This window comes from Manduca sexta, chromosome 2 (assembly GCF_014839805.1).
Source record: "Manduca sexta isolate Smith_Timp_Sample1 chromosome 2, JHU_Msex_v1.0, whole genome shotgun sequence".
Classification (NCBI taxonomy): Eukaryota; Metazoa; Arthropoda; class Insecta; order Lepidoptera; family Sphingidae; genus Manduca; species Manduca sexta.
The window spans coordinates 2,394,441-2,409,904 of NC_051116.1; the positions used below are offsets into that span (position 1 = coordinate 2,394,441).

General features: G+C 35.9%; 1 non-coding gene across 1 annotated transcript in view; it reads left to right on the top strand.

Moving 5' to 3' along the window:
- The window catches only part of LOC115452738, a 108,584-nt gene that overhangs the window by 73,067 nt on the left and 20,053 nt on the right, over nucleotides 1–15,464 (top strand). The window contains exons 2-3 of the transcript XR_005112138.1: nucleotides 12,783–14,017; nucleotides 14,371–14,477. This is a non-coding gene — a transcript (uncharacterized LOC115452738). The remainder of the gene's footprint in view (nucleotides 1–12,782; nucleotides 14,018–14,370; nucleotides 14,478–15,464) is intronic.

Sequence of the window (15,464 nt, forward strand, 5' to 3'; positions counted from 1 at the left end):
TGCCGGCCTGTTTGAAATCGAACACACTGGAACGCGAAATACTTACCTGGGTTACTATGGAGGGTTTTACATATTGTGTACTGTGGTCGCTATCTGGACGGATACAAAAATCCCTACAATTTACCATTTAATTAATGACGAGACGATGATTTCTTTTACAAAACAATGCTAGGGGATGACTTCTCGTCCGCATTACGTATCAAAACTTTCCCCAGTCAATCTACGTCGGATTATACTTTACAAATTCAAGCTGAACTGGAATTGCCGGTATCGCATTTGGATTCCGCGCGCGACGCGTGAATGTCGCCGTGGGATTTCGGCATTTGACACGACAGGTAAAGGTTTGAACACATTGTTATGTTCGCAAGTTACGACCAGGAAATTCTGTTATTATCCCAAGTTGCGACCAGATGTCGTTGTTTATGGGCGTTGATGATGAAACCAGTGGCAATTAGTCAGTAACCGTTATGTATTTTGAAATATAGACTGATACGAATGTAATCATATAAATGTGCTTGTTTAGCGTCGTATGGCTTACTGTCAGGCGTCTCGTCAATCAATAGAAATAGAAGAAGATAAAATCCATCATTCCCCTACTCTATACTATGCGAAATCTGCAGTTGCAATTTTTGCACTCATTACGAAAATAAATGAAATATTTTTAAGTATAATTAAATATTTATATTTGTAAATGTCACCAAGATGGTATAACAGCATCTCAATATCCACAAAATTAGCGCATCCAATAATAAATAAACAAAGTAACAAGCTATCAAAGCGGAAGATACGGCTACATGTCGCTGTCGAGTCTAATCAGTATCTGTATAAATACCGCAACACGGTCGTCACCTAATCGCACACCGCCGCGAGCACACCTTTACTCATTAGTGTATTTACAGTGTTGCCATGAATTCAAATTACCTTATTTACAATTTCCTATTTATGGGTAAAAATCGTCGTTCACGCATAATGTATTCAATATGTTTTTGCGATGTCACACGCGGAATGTTTATTTTCGAAAATTCGGTTTGTAAAATGTTTTTGGTTGGACCTAAATACAAATTACTTTATTACTTTCGAATGCCTGAATAATTTTACAGTGAGATCACAGACTGTCTTTTTTAGATTGTCAGGCAATTTATAAAAATAGATGGTGTTGAAAAGCATAAATACATTTGTTATATATAAAATGTAATAGGCATAGCACAAACATCATAATTTACACAAAAATAACACAAACTTTTCCTGTAATTCTCAATGAAAAACTGGTAAGTATAGCAGAATTATCTTGTCAAAGCTAAATAAATACATCACGGCTGGCAACACAAGGTGTCATGGCGACGCGTTGATCAAGTCCAAACGGCGTAACAGTAAAAGCGGCCCGGTCGGATGAATATTCATTATCGATTGAGAGATTCTCGCTTCGGCGCCACGGCATGCATTTTATGTGCACATTTTAATCTCAACATAGGCCGTATAGTTTGATGTCTCTGCCGATGACAACCGATGACAGTCTTGGCAGGACTGTCAATTATAAGTCGATTATTAAATTTAATCTAAGACGATCAAGGTATGAACCCTGCATTGTTTAAATTAGGCTTTATAATCTACTAATCTCCTTGCGTCATAATGGTGATCTTGATTGCTTGCTCCGTCCGCGTGAAAAGGTATTTCCGCTTTATATTTTCCCGGGATAAAGCCTATATTTTAAATTAGACCTTTAGCAATCCATCGGTGACCTGCATTTAATTCCACGCATTATGAGTTTTCGCGTGATACGTGTAACATACAAACAGAAACAAAAATATAAAAACTGTTGTTATGGCTTCTATTGCTCTAATAACATTTCCCCATATTAGTTTTTCTTCATATTTATAATGTATCTACATCGAACTGATACAGTTTTAAATGCCAGAATGTTATTATTGTTTATCTGTGTATTTGATTCTTTATTCCATACTGTTTTGACGGTTAAAAAATAAGTCATCTTTTCAATTTCATTATTGTTTTTTTGTGCACTATCAAATACATACGACTCGAGGCTGCCCCACTTTATTCCTTTGTCCGTTCAATGTTTACATTAAAAAAGGCCAGCATGTTACATAAATTAATTCAAATACATGTAATTGCAACAATGGGCACTAAAAGGCACGCTAGGAATCCTAGCCGATATCTAATGTAAGCAGACGTCCCGTTAAGCAGTATAGTATGCTTAGGGCGTGCGCCGGCGCCGACGCGACGCTGGAAAACACACGCTACCAGTTTTTAACATTAGAAATACGCACGTTTTACTTTTAATGGATATTTATTGCATTCTTTGATGAATGGGCAAGTTATTTATTTATGCTATATGTGGCGTTGGAATTGGATTTATGTAAAGATTCTTAGATGAAATTTACTAACCTATGAGTGTTTTTAAAGAAGATGCTTTGTTATGTAATAGTATATAGATTATAAATTATATTTTTGTCTAAATATAGTCAAATAGTTTTCAATGTATTATTACCATCTTGTTGAAATGACTAAATGATTATTTTTATCTAGTAACCCTCGTTAAATTACCTAAAACATATGAGATTAAAAACAAATAAAGTCTCGACTACAATTATTCAAATTTCACCTTAATAATTTTCCTGTTTTACGTAAACAAAAGATCGCTTGCATTTTTAATTATAACAAAACCATCATATCTCCAACAACTTTCCCCGTTTCCCTCGTGAGGGTCCTGTGGCGTCCATTGTTCGTTGCTTTCACTAATCATCGTGTACTCACCGCCATTCTATTGACTTGGCGTACCGTTGTTTATCTTTAGGGTCGTATGTCTTTATACGGGATAATGTCTGGACTTAAGTTGAGTTATTAAAGTCTATTTTGGGTGCATTTTTTCGAAATAGGTTCTAGTCTTCTAGATTGTTCTTGTGCGTACTTCAAAAATCTACAAAACGTGCAAAGAGTAAGATGGTCATCTTCTTAGGATATGTTTCCATTGTCTGAGTTAGTCGGCTTTAATGGAGTTGCTTCCTTGAATTAGCGATGTCGTATAACCATAACCTCGTCCTTGCCGAATTTCGACCACGGCGGCCAATGTTAACGCAGGATATATTATAGTGCACAAGTGTGTGCGCAATACACAGATGCATTCTCTGTTCCTTTACTCTCATAGTTTGGTGAGACGGCAAGCCGACATTACCGGAGAGAGATCAGGCGCAGGACCAACGGCTTTACGTGCTTTAGCGATGTCGTATATTCAATATTAGTATCAGATTGAGGTCTTGGATTCGAATCCAAAGTCATACAACATTTGTGGGTATTTTTTAAATATTTAGCATTAGATCTCTCCAAGTAGGTTATAAAACACAGGCATCAAAATTAAGTCAAATCTTTCTGTTACATGCCTGCAAGAATATTTTATCAATTACATATTATAGAAGGATAAGCGTGGGGTTGTAAGGCTAATCCAAACATTCGTTCGGTAAGTAATGTGACTTTGCCAACCATCTTGTCCTTTCGGTTGTGGCTCCTAACCCTTTCGCCGTACAGTCTCTTAGGACAGCGTGTACCTTGAGTTTCTAATTAGTATTCAAGTTTGAAGCCTAAAAGCGGTCAGTGTCCAATTTTAGTTGTAATGTTGCAATATATTTTAATTTAGGGGGATTTTTCATTGGACCGCTGCCCTTAAGAAAGATATTTTAGGCAACGAGCAGACGAACTCCGGTAGAAATTTATAATTAAGGTTTTACTCCGTTGGAGGAGTTATAAACGTGATGCCAACCTTTAAAGAGGTTGAATAAGGATTGACTGCCTCGGTGGCGTAGTTGTGCTTTAAGCACGGTACGACAGCACTCTGGGGTCCTGGGTTTGAATCCCGGGTTGGTCAAAAGTGATATTTGAGTTTTTCTGCTCAGTATCAGCCCGGAGTCTCGAATTTGAGTGCGATATGGTGATAGGCTCGCCCCCTATTACATCATGGGACGGAACACATTCGGCGAAAAGTGGGTGCCTGGTGTATGCGTGGTGTTGTGTGTGTGTGAATAAGGATTAAGAAAGAAGATTGTAATTGTTAGGTCTCCGATAATCGCAACAAATCTAGAACATAATAACCTACACCTGTTGAAGCTGGTTGGCTACTATCCTTCAAACCGAAACACAATAGCGTATGCACATTGGTGCTTAGCCGTAGGAATAGACATTGCGGTAGGACGTAAGTAGATGATTCTTCGCAGCAGAGAACTACCACCAGTAAATTGACTATAACTTATTTTTCATTGGTACTCTTATTAAGTACCAACATTCGAATAATGTGATTTAGTTTATAGAAATTTTCATACTTACACGCGAATACCTACAAATTGTATTTGAAATCATTGCCTAAGTTAAGAGAGAATTTAAAATTCCTTTGCAATCTAAATAAACACAAGTTTCAAAGAAAGTTACATCTGAATGCATGTCAGTACCATTTATTTGTATCGGTACACGTAGATTTTCACTTTGATCTGTATTCGTGGAGTGCGCATTAACCCGACTGCACTGAAGATTTAAATAGTTAACATCAAACAGTTTATTTTAGTACAATACAATAACCGTAACGTACGAGGTGGGCAGAGATGTAACTGATTTTACAATTTCGTTTGTATTTGACTGAGTCTGTATGCACCTTTTATTTACTTAGCTGATGTGTGAAAACGAAAAGTAGGATGATATAAAGACATTTAACAATGAGCCATTTAAAGTAATGTGTTCCTAAAAACAGCGTAGGCAAAACGACATAAAAATTTCAATCACACGTCACTTTTTTGCGGTCAAATGGTTTTTTTACGCGGTCAAGAGACAATACGATTATTTTAACTATGCGTTTTAGTTCCCACGGACTCCTCACAGCTAGATTGATCTACACTCAACAATACTTCGAAACAATTCGTTATTTTTTGTTTGAATGAGTCATGTCGAGTGCCCTCTGGAATCTCAAGTCTCTCTTTGAACTGTTTTGGACGGCTTAATTTATTGCCAACATTACGGACTCAAATAAGAGTGAGATAACGTTATGTTGTAGTGTGTGAGAGGCATATAGATATATTTTTCAAAATTCGAATGGAATATTGTTTGAATAGAGGGTTGGTGGTGCTATTGTTCTGTGTATTTGTAATTTAGTTAATTATGAAACTGTTCAAGCGTAAAATTAATTGCAATTTAAATTTTAACACCATTAATATTTTATTTCCAAATTTAAAATGTAACATCAGCGTTCGCTTTCTAAATTCTTTTAACAAGTTTTTGTATTCGATACAACGTTATCGATTCGAAAAGTTACATTATAATTTATTTATATATTTTTTTAATTTCGGAACTTTATAAGGTTTTATTATATTTGTTGAAAAAATAACTAACTTTAGAAATCGATATGAATATGTAACTTTCATAAGTAAATTAACCAAGCGGAAATTATATCAGAAAATGATTCATTAACAAAAATCACAATTATTTTGATTGTATATTTTTAAGAAAATCAAATGAGGTCTATCTACGGGTACTTTGAAGTTACGATTTTAAGCCCAATTTGTCAACGTAATAAAACAAACTGTGAGATTCTTCCGTGTTATGTCAGTTATTTGTGGGATGTTCTCACCTCGTTAGAGAAGATAATCTTTGGACTCGATGACAGAACGCTTTGACACGTTTTAAATTATTACAACAGGTTAACAGCTATGTTGGCAGTTGGGTGGCCATTTTGTCGAACGTGTTCCATTTTCAAATTTGACAGTTTGTTCTAATCTTTTTCGGATAATTAAAATTTCTGATAACTGTCATGGTGATATAAATACAGAGCAACGTATTCCATTTTTAAATTATGAAGTTCTCAATTTTTTTGATAGCTCGATATTTTTAATAACTGCTATGACAACATTTGAAAACGTTGATATGTCTAAGGAACCTGACTGTTAAGTCCAGCGTTGATTATTTTTATATTATTATAGGATCCATTGCTTTCAGAAAAACTAAATTTAATCAGTATTATCTTATTTTCAAGCATGTAAAGTCATTTCGGTACCTACACAGACCATTCTGCAACTAAGTTAAGACTTAACACGGTGTTAATTCGGTATAATTGACATGCCTTCGTAGTGACGACGTTATAAGACGTTATCTGACAGTTCGCTAACACATCCTTGAACCAATAACCTTTCACGCCCTAAATATTACAATAGGACGTGTGCGTACGTTACAGTGAGGCAATATTGTATTTTAGATAGAAGAATATATTTTATCGTTTAATTATACTATCAACCTTGATGTATACTGTCCCATTGCTGGGTACGGGCCTCTTCTACTACAAACAGGGATTAGACCTTAGTCCGCCATGTTAGCCTAGTGCGGATTTGCAGACTCTGCATACTCTCAGAATTCTTATAGAAAACTTCTTAGCTATGCAGGTTTCCTCACGATGTTTTCCTTCACCGTTAAAGCAAGCGATAATTCACAAATAATACACACAGAATTTTACATAAGTCAGAGAGCGTGTTTTTGAGTTATGAATCTGCGGACATTCGTCTCGGCAGTCCGTTCACCTCAACTAGGCTATCGTATTCATCTCGTGGATGGAGAAGTATGAGCCTACTATCATTGCTAGATCTTATTGAAATTTGGACAGAGAGATCTAATTATAATTTAACATTACGGCGTTTTTAGTCCCAGAAAACATACTGGCATTTCAATTCCCGCAAAAGACTTTCACGCGAGCGGGGCTGTGATCAAACTATTATATATATCTTTAATAATTTGTATTCTATTGGAGTTTTATATGACTAATAAAAGCGAAGGTTGAAGAAAACTGAACGAATTTCCATTATATCTTGCACATAGATCGATGAATAAGAGTTTTCTGATGTATCTCCGAAGCCAAGGATCCAAAAACATCAAATAATCATCAAAATCGGTACACCCAGTCATAAGTTCTGAGGTAACAAACATAAAATACAGTCGAATTGGGAACCTCCTCCTTTTTTGAAGTCGGTTAAAAAGAGAAAAACATCTGACTAACACCACGAAAAGATTTCAAGCAGACAAAACTATTCAAAGATATTTATTAAAACCAATATGCCTTACTGTTCAGCACCAACACGTTCGCGTCACACCCATAATAGTTCAAATTGATAGCTGACAAATTCCTTTAAAAGGCCCATTGTGTACGAGCGGGTTAAATACCACAGTTAGCGGTAATTTATTGATCTCTATAACAATCGGTCGCCTTGACTCGGTTTTCAGAGTTAGTTAGGAGATATAAGTAATTAACAGTTTACACAGCGCACGCAACGGTAGTTCTTAAAAGGAATAAATTTTACCCATTTTTGCAACATCTTCATTGATGCTCTGCGTCGATCCGCTCCTATTGGTCACAGCGTGATGTTATAATATAGCCTTCCTCTATAAATGGGCTATCCAACACTAAAATAATTTTAAATTCGAACCGGTAATTACTGAGATTAGCACATTCAAACAAACAAACAAATTTTTTAGCTTTAAATAATTAATAAGTAATTACTTAAACATTTTTGTCCCTGATAGCGGCCATCTTACAATGGAGAAACACATGGCATTGTGCCTTCTTCTATCGAGATGGAGATGTATTACAGGTTTCCAAGCATAAGTTATTAATATTTACTCAGATGTTTATTAGAAGTAAAAGCAGAAAGTGGTGAACGGATTTGGATGAAAAAGATTTACATAAATATACCACTATCTAGATTAACAATTAAACAGTTGATATAAAATACGGTCAAGAAAATCTAATAATATATTTATTAAATCAAAACACGAAATAAAAGAAAAATCAAAGACAAGTTATACTCTTTTCTAGTGGGCGAATCCTTTTTTGAATATGTAAAAAAACAAAAACAACGGTTCCATCAAAAAGTATTTTCGTCACTAATCTCTTGGAAAAATAAACACACGGAATCTTATACCGCGACAGATTCTTTACGCGGGCGGAGTCGCGATGTACACATATTTTTTATTTACACCACTAGTTTTACCTTATTTTTTATATAATTAGCTAAAATAAAAAAATAGCGTCATCTGCTTCCATTACATAAAAAATTGAGAGACGCGAGGAATAAGAAATAAATCAAATAAGTAAATATTATAAAACAAAAATTTGCCTTTCGAAATACTAGTTTGTCTCCATTTCGTCGAGTATAATGTGATATTTTGATATTTCAGCGAATATTTAAACCTTTGTATGCCGGACACGCGATAAAAAGAGATATCTCAATGCGTAATGGAGTGTTCATAACAATTGAACGTGGGAACTGTTGTGGGGTTGTTCTCTTAATGATAATATTTTAATAGAATTTATATCACGAGTTGATGGTTGTAGCTTCGACTGTGTGATATTTTTTTTCCGTAATAAGAGTCTTGCCAGGTAAGTACTTTTTTAATAAAAAAAATATTTTTTTTGTAATTCAGGTCCGCTTTTACAAATGGCATCAAAATCTTTTCAGCGTAACCTATACGGAAGTAATTTTAATAAAGAATAAATGTAATCAAACACGAATACGTCGCCAGGGAGAGGGGGGGGTGGTTAGGCAGGCTGGGCCAGCTGCTCCCTCCTAGGAATTCTAAAAAAATAGCCAATGTAAAGCAACCAAAGTCCTAAGTCTTAGACTTGACTTGCTCAATCATTTCCGTACGGAAACTCGAATGAATTCACCAATTCCATGCCTAACATTCCGTACGCTCAATACGCTCTGCTCTATCACGCACAATGGCCCGACTTTTTTACGGGCTAAGTGCGGAAAAAGGAGCCCATAACCATAACCAACGCTCTGCTCTATGTTATTGTTAAAGCTGGAGAGAGAGAGTCGGGGAGGAACATGTGCTCTCGACTTTATCTATAATTCGCACTTTTCTCATTCTTCGTATCAACTTGCCCCTCTGGGTCACCGATTGGCCATGCCTTTGATCAAAGACTTAATTCATAACTACCATGAACGTCTATTATTGATTCGAAAAAATCCCTTATGTAAACAATTCTAATTGGGGACATAAGGGCGGCCAATTAAGGTGCTGCCCTAAATAAAGCCATCAACTACTTGAGTTGAATATACCTTATCAGCACTGATATTCAAGAGGCCAGCACGAACCAAATACTGACTCACTCTAATATAAATGGGTTATGTTCCTTTTATGGACACTTATGGAGTTGGTACAATATCGGAAATTTTTTTAGGCGTAATACAAACTCTTTTAACTGAAGGTAAATGTGGCACACTTTAAAAAAAATATGCCTGAAAGTATTGTAATGGTATTAAACTTGTGAAAAGTTCGTTACGTACTGTCGCTTATGCAATAACATAAAGGCGGTTATACAGAGGGCGCTTGCAATTATTTTTTACCACACTACAGAAACTATGAAAAATAACACAATCAATCTCAAAAACAAAAAAAAACAATATCGTTATTATAAAGCTAAGTACATATTTGCCAGACTAAGCGCCTGTTTCACTTCTAAATGAATGGTTTTCCTCATATAAACGTATAACCGACCACATACAAGTCCACTCCATATATCGTCGGTTGAAAGGCTAATTAACTTAAGCGACATTTTTCCGACACTAATTTTCATACATATTTAAAATCAGCACTTTTTCTATAATAATAATAATAATATCAGCTCTGTATTATATACTTGCCCACTGCTGAGCACGGGCCTCCTCTAATACTGAGAGGGATTAGGCCTTAGTCCACCACGCTGGCCTAGTGCGGGTTGGTAGACTTCACACACCTTCGAAATTCCTATAGAGAACTTCTCGGATGTGCAGGTTTCCTCACGATGTTTTCCTTCACCGTTACTTCACTTTTTCTATGTTTTATAGTAATTAAATTTTTTTAAAAAAGAATTTCGCTTAAGTCAAATACCCTTTACCGCCGATATGAAATATCAGTATCATCGTTTTAACATACGGTTGCCAAATATGGGCATTGAGTTAATACATTTTAATAATTTGGTACCAACAGCTCTATATAATTCCATGTGTGCCGGTGAACTCTGCACCTTGCAATAGAGCGCTTCCGTCGAACAAAACGCATCGCATCTGCCTCTTGTTTCCTGGTAGTAACCTTTGTAGTATGTTATACTTTGACCCGTGGCATTACGTGACCATTTGGTTTAGGCCGGCGAGGCATCTCTATGCCCCCTGGTATTGCAAATGTTCGTGGGCCACGGTGATCACTTACCGTTTGCTCGTTTGCTTCCTATAATATAAAAAAACATGGTTTGAGCTTTATTGACTAACTGCCGTTGTCAATAGACGATCAGCCTTAATCTTCGATCCCGAGAAAACCAATCAAAATAAATCATTTGTAAGCATTTCAAAATGCTTTGTTCTGATTGGTCCATTTTCGTGAAGGATTGAAAAAAGATTGGGTTCCTTTTTTGAAAACGGTGGTGTTCGACGAAAGTAGAAGTATTGGGAATGGATATGTCCTACTGTTTTTTTCCGAGATTAAATATTGTTTAGATGTTAATCTTGGAATGATCTGTCTGTCGTCAAACAACATCATATGCTTATGCTGGTATATATTTTATATCCGACCAGTTAGCGACCACCGTACACAAGGTATTAAAACCAGCCATAGTAGCCCACGTTCTGGCATGAGCCAGTGTACGTCCGATTCCAATGTGCCGGCATAATTGTGTCGATTGTCGAGGGGTAATCATATCTCGTCAGTCGACATTTTATTGGATCACTCCACTTACCATCAGGTGTAGGAGGGTCGCTTTGCCGTGGCAGTATAAAAAAAGACCAAATTCATCAATGCAACGATTTCCTCTAACATCTAACTTTATTATCACATTTATAATATAAGTAAGATAATGAAAAAATGGTTTTCTTATGTTTAAGCGAATGTCAGACATCGAAATAAAACTAGTTCTCGTATTTTATAGCAACAAAAAAAATCAATAACATTTAGCATCCACCAGGGATTCGAACTTGGGTCCTCAGTCGTACCGGGCACGGAACAACTACGCCACTAAGGCAATCTCAATACGAAAATAACATCCACAAATTGAATTGGTGGTAGGTCTCTCATATGTTAGAGTCCACTTGGTTAGGTACCACCAAGCAGCAGTGTTTAGTCACTGTTGTGTTCCGGTTTGAAGGACATTGTAGCAGTGTAATTACTGGACATAATAAGACTTAACATATGTCTCAGGATGGCGAGCGCAGTGGAATACCAAACAATACTTTGTAATTCAAGGTGTTGAATGGTGTTTTTACTGTTTATAGGCGGTCGTATCGTTTACCATCAAGTGAAAAGCAAGCTCGTCTCGGCATTCAAAGCTGTAAAATAAAATGAATTTAAATCCTCAATGTTCGCGTAATACCACTAACTGTATCGCAATTACCACGATACAAAACATAAAATGCTCTCTAATCTCACACAACCAATATTACGATTTCCGAAGAGGCTTATATCTTTTTATAGCCGTATGCCGTAATATTATCTTGTAAATTGTGTTTTATTACTCTCGTATCCCTTTATGTGGTCCATTGTAATGAAATAAGGCAAAAAAAGTTAAGGCGTCTGTGTGGTGCCTAAATACAAGATTGTATTTTTACCTGTATTTAAAATTGTAAGTGGTAGAAATGAAGTGAATCACGATTTTGTACGAGCATCAAAACCTAATATTAAGAATGCAATATTTATGAAATTGTTGTAGTGCTGAGTTCTCGGGTTTGATACCTGGGTAGATTTTATATATTAGATTTTTTCTACTCAGTATCATGAAGGAATCTAGAAATTGTTCCCGATATGGCGATAGGTAAAGGGAGTGAACCAGTTGCGCCTGCGCCTACCTTCAGGAATAAAAGGCGTGAGTGTGCGTATAAACATTAAAAACAAAAAGCTTAACACATTTTACAAATGAATACTTTTTCGAACCTGTTCACCTCAGTTTCTCGTGTCATGATGACAAAACTTGATTGTACAAAAAAAAGAAAAAAATTGGGGTTGTCGCGTGTCCCTACGGAACTTATAATAACTTTAAAAGCTTTTTTGTATGTTTATGGCCAATCGCGGCCTATTGTATTGCTGGTTATTTTTGTTTTGTTGGTTTATTTGGGTAGTGTCGCGAAGGTTATTTTGGTATGCAAAGGTATTAATCCAAACTGCATCGAATTTTTATTAGATTATTAGATTTAGTAAGAAAATCAATACAGTTGCTTTTTATCATATATTTACAGTCCGCCCCGTGACCACGAAGGCTGCAAAGTCTTCGAAACGGCGGGAAAAATTATAATATAAAAACACGCGATAAAATCCGTATCATAGTTTTATTTTGATACATCATATCATATTATTATTATGTAATGTTATTTCTTCATAAAACGGGTTGAAAATAAATATTTTATCCTCTACTTACAGCATTATCTGACGAATATGGCGTGCCTTTATCTTCATTTACATTCTTTAAATACAAAGTAAAAAGGTTTTAAACACGAATATACTTAACAATTAAGTATACAAAAAAATTATCTTCTTAAGCCCTTAAAAACCGGCCAAATTACGGATTACTGCTTAAGTATTCATATTTTTGCTTAAAAACTTTAAAGTTATCAAGAATGCGCTCATTAAGTTGCTATTAACGCCTAATTGATTGTCTCCACATACTTTCGACGTGCGTTCGAAAATGATACCTTTTACTCGGATTTAAAGTTCAATATCGATCGCGTTTGTAAAATAAGCCAGTGTTTCGTTAAAAACATTATTTCATTTGGTTGCAGGTAGTACAACGGACCTTGCGCCCACGTTAATTGGTATATACGACTCACTACTGGAACCCAAGAGCCTCCGACCTGAAGACAGCAGGTTCGAAACCGCGAAAGACGCACGGAATGACCCGCCTGTAGAAGATAAAGGAACAAAAGATCCCACCATGTTAGCTGGAAGCGTAAAACTCCCTATAGCAACAGTAAACAAAAGTTCACTATATACGATACGAACTAACAGTGATAGAAATGGTGCTAGTGATGAGAGTGATGTTAAAGTTAGTGATATATCTGTTATAATTAAAGAACAAAAGCAAAGAACTATAAAAGAAACAAAAATGAGACTACGTTCGACAATTTGTCGCCAAACGTGAAACGTATGATATCGAGTGCAGCTGAAACGACTACATTGAAATTCCAGAAGAAAACTTTGAACGCTGGAAGAACGTCGACTAGACAGAAATCGAACATTCCTTTAGTTGGGGCGACTTCGAAGATATCGCAGTCTGGAGTCGAGATTTTGTCTTCAGTAGAAATTTACGACAAACCATGTGTTTCCAAACCAGTGGCTGGGATAAACCCCGAAGAAGATACCCCAGTCAAGTCATTGCCAGTGAAACCAGATTTCAAAATAGATGACGAACAAACTTATGATGTTCCGACGAATAACAGGCCAGCGATATATGACGTTCCATCGAACAATAAGACCGCTTTTGATTCCCTATCATTACCATACATTGATCAATCAATCGAATTATCTATAACATCAAACGATAGAGAATTTGATCCAAAATTATCTCCGAAAGAGCAGAAACCCGCTAGCCCGCCAGATGTATCACCTGCAAAATTTCCCAAAACTTCTCTACGAGCTACAAACAGCTTACACCGTAAAGATTTCGTTAAAAAGGAAATTCTAGCAAAGCAGCTGCGGAAAACTGGACCTTATCCCGAAGCGGTAGGGTCGACGGGGAACTTGAAGACGTGCGTGCAAGATAAGGAGATGAGGTTAAACCCGCCGCCTGTGGAAGTTTGTCGGCCTTTATCGATGAGCTCCATTGCGTCCTCGAGTTCCACGTCAAGCAGTGGTGTGCAGAATAAGGGTGTGAATTCAGCGTATCTGGCATCCATAGAGAGTTTGGATGACCATAGCGACGCCGACATGACGTCAGCTAATGGCAGTAACAATTTTGTCGACACCGGTATTCTGAATGCGAGTGTATCAGAGGAAAGGAATTCCGAGGACACGCCACGTGAGTACATAGTTATATTAAACTGCATTAAAATTTATTTAAAAATGAGGCAGTATATCAAATATTGCAACGTGCAAGAGTGGGTGCGTATGGGTTCTCTTTTCCCGTTTCTTGACACTTACTCCTTCTACGGAAATTCGAGGGCTTATAACTTGTTGATTTTTTACCGAATTTTATTCAATCATTCTGTGTCAAATCATAAAGTGGTAAATATTTGATAAATTTAAATAACAAAAATGAATCAAAAACCTATTATTTAATTTTATATTCCCGCATTTAAGAGATATTTTCACCAGACAAGTAATAGAAACACTACTAACAGCTTCATTGTATTAAATAAAATTTCTTCACAGAGCAACTAGTTGACGAGATGTCGGGTCTCTCTCAGCTGGAGAGGGTGTGCGCAGAAATAGTACAAACGGAGAATGTTTACGTCGAAGACTTGAGGCAGGTTGCTGAGGTGAGTCAAAACAATTTTTCCAGACTAAATACTGCTGAGCAAATATGATTGTTGGAAATCTATTTTGTTTTTGTTTAACAATAAGCATCAGATGAAATCAGCTTTGCTTTCGAGAGGGGTTTCGTATTGTATTTACTTCAAATGTTTGTGTTTTATTTTACTAAGAAATGTTATTTGATTAAATGAGTTTGAGGATGTCTAAAGCAACACACTCGCGAGGCCGATCTGGTTCTTTAGTTAGTTTAAGACAAATACTAATAAATTATATATTCAAACCTTCTTAAGAGACAAGGACGAGGAAGACATATTCCTATATTTATAATTTGTAATTAACAAGTAAAATCAACAAACTACTACAAAACTTCAAACTTTGCCTTTTATGAATCTAATTCTAAATATATTTCATAGAAAACTGCCACATCAATCCTATTTTGTTTTTGTTTAACAATAAGCATCAGATGAAATCAGCTTTGCTTTCGAGAGGGGTTTCGTATTGTATTTACTTCAAATGTTTGTGTTTTATTTTACTAAGAAATGTTATTTGATTAAATGAGTTTGAGGATGTCTAAAGCAACACACTCGCGAGGCCGATCTGGTTCTTTAGTTAGTTTAAGACAAATACTAATAAATTATATATTCAAACCTTCTTAAGAGTGACATATTCCTATATTTATAATTTGTAATTAACAAGTAAAATCAACAAACTACTACAAAACTTCAAACTTTGCCTTTTATGAATCTAATTCTAAATATATTTCATAGAAAACTGCCACATCCATTTCCCTGAAAAGGGAACAACTTATAAATACGCCACAAAACGAGTTGATGTTTGTTTGCTCACAACTCAATTTCCTCACCCTTTGAAACATCAGATGTGCTCTAATTCGCGTCTCCGGTATTTTAAACTCTGCTTAATACCTATAACTTCCTTAGCTTTTATTTTTGTGGTTTCCATGATTATATTGAATTGAAGTGAAATATTAAAAA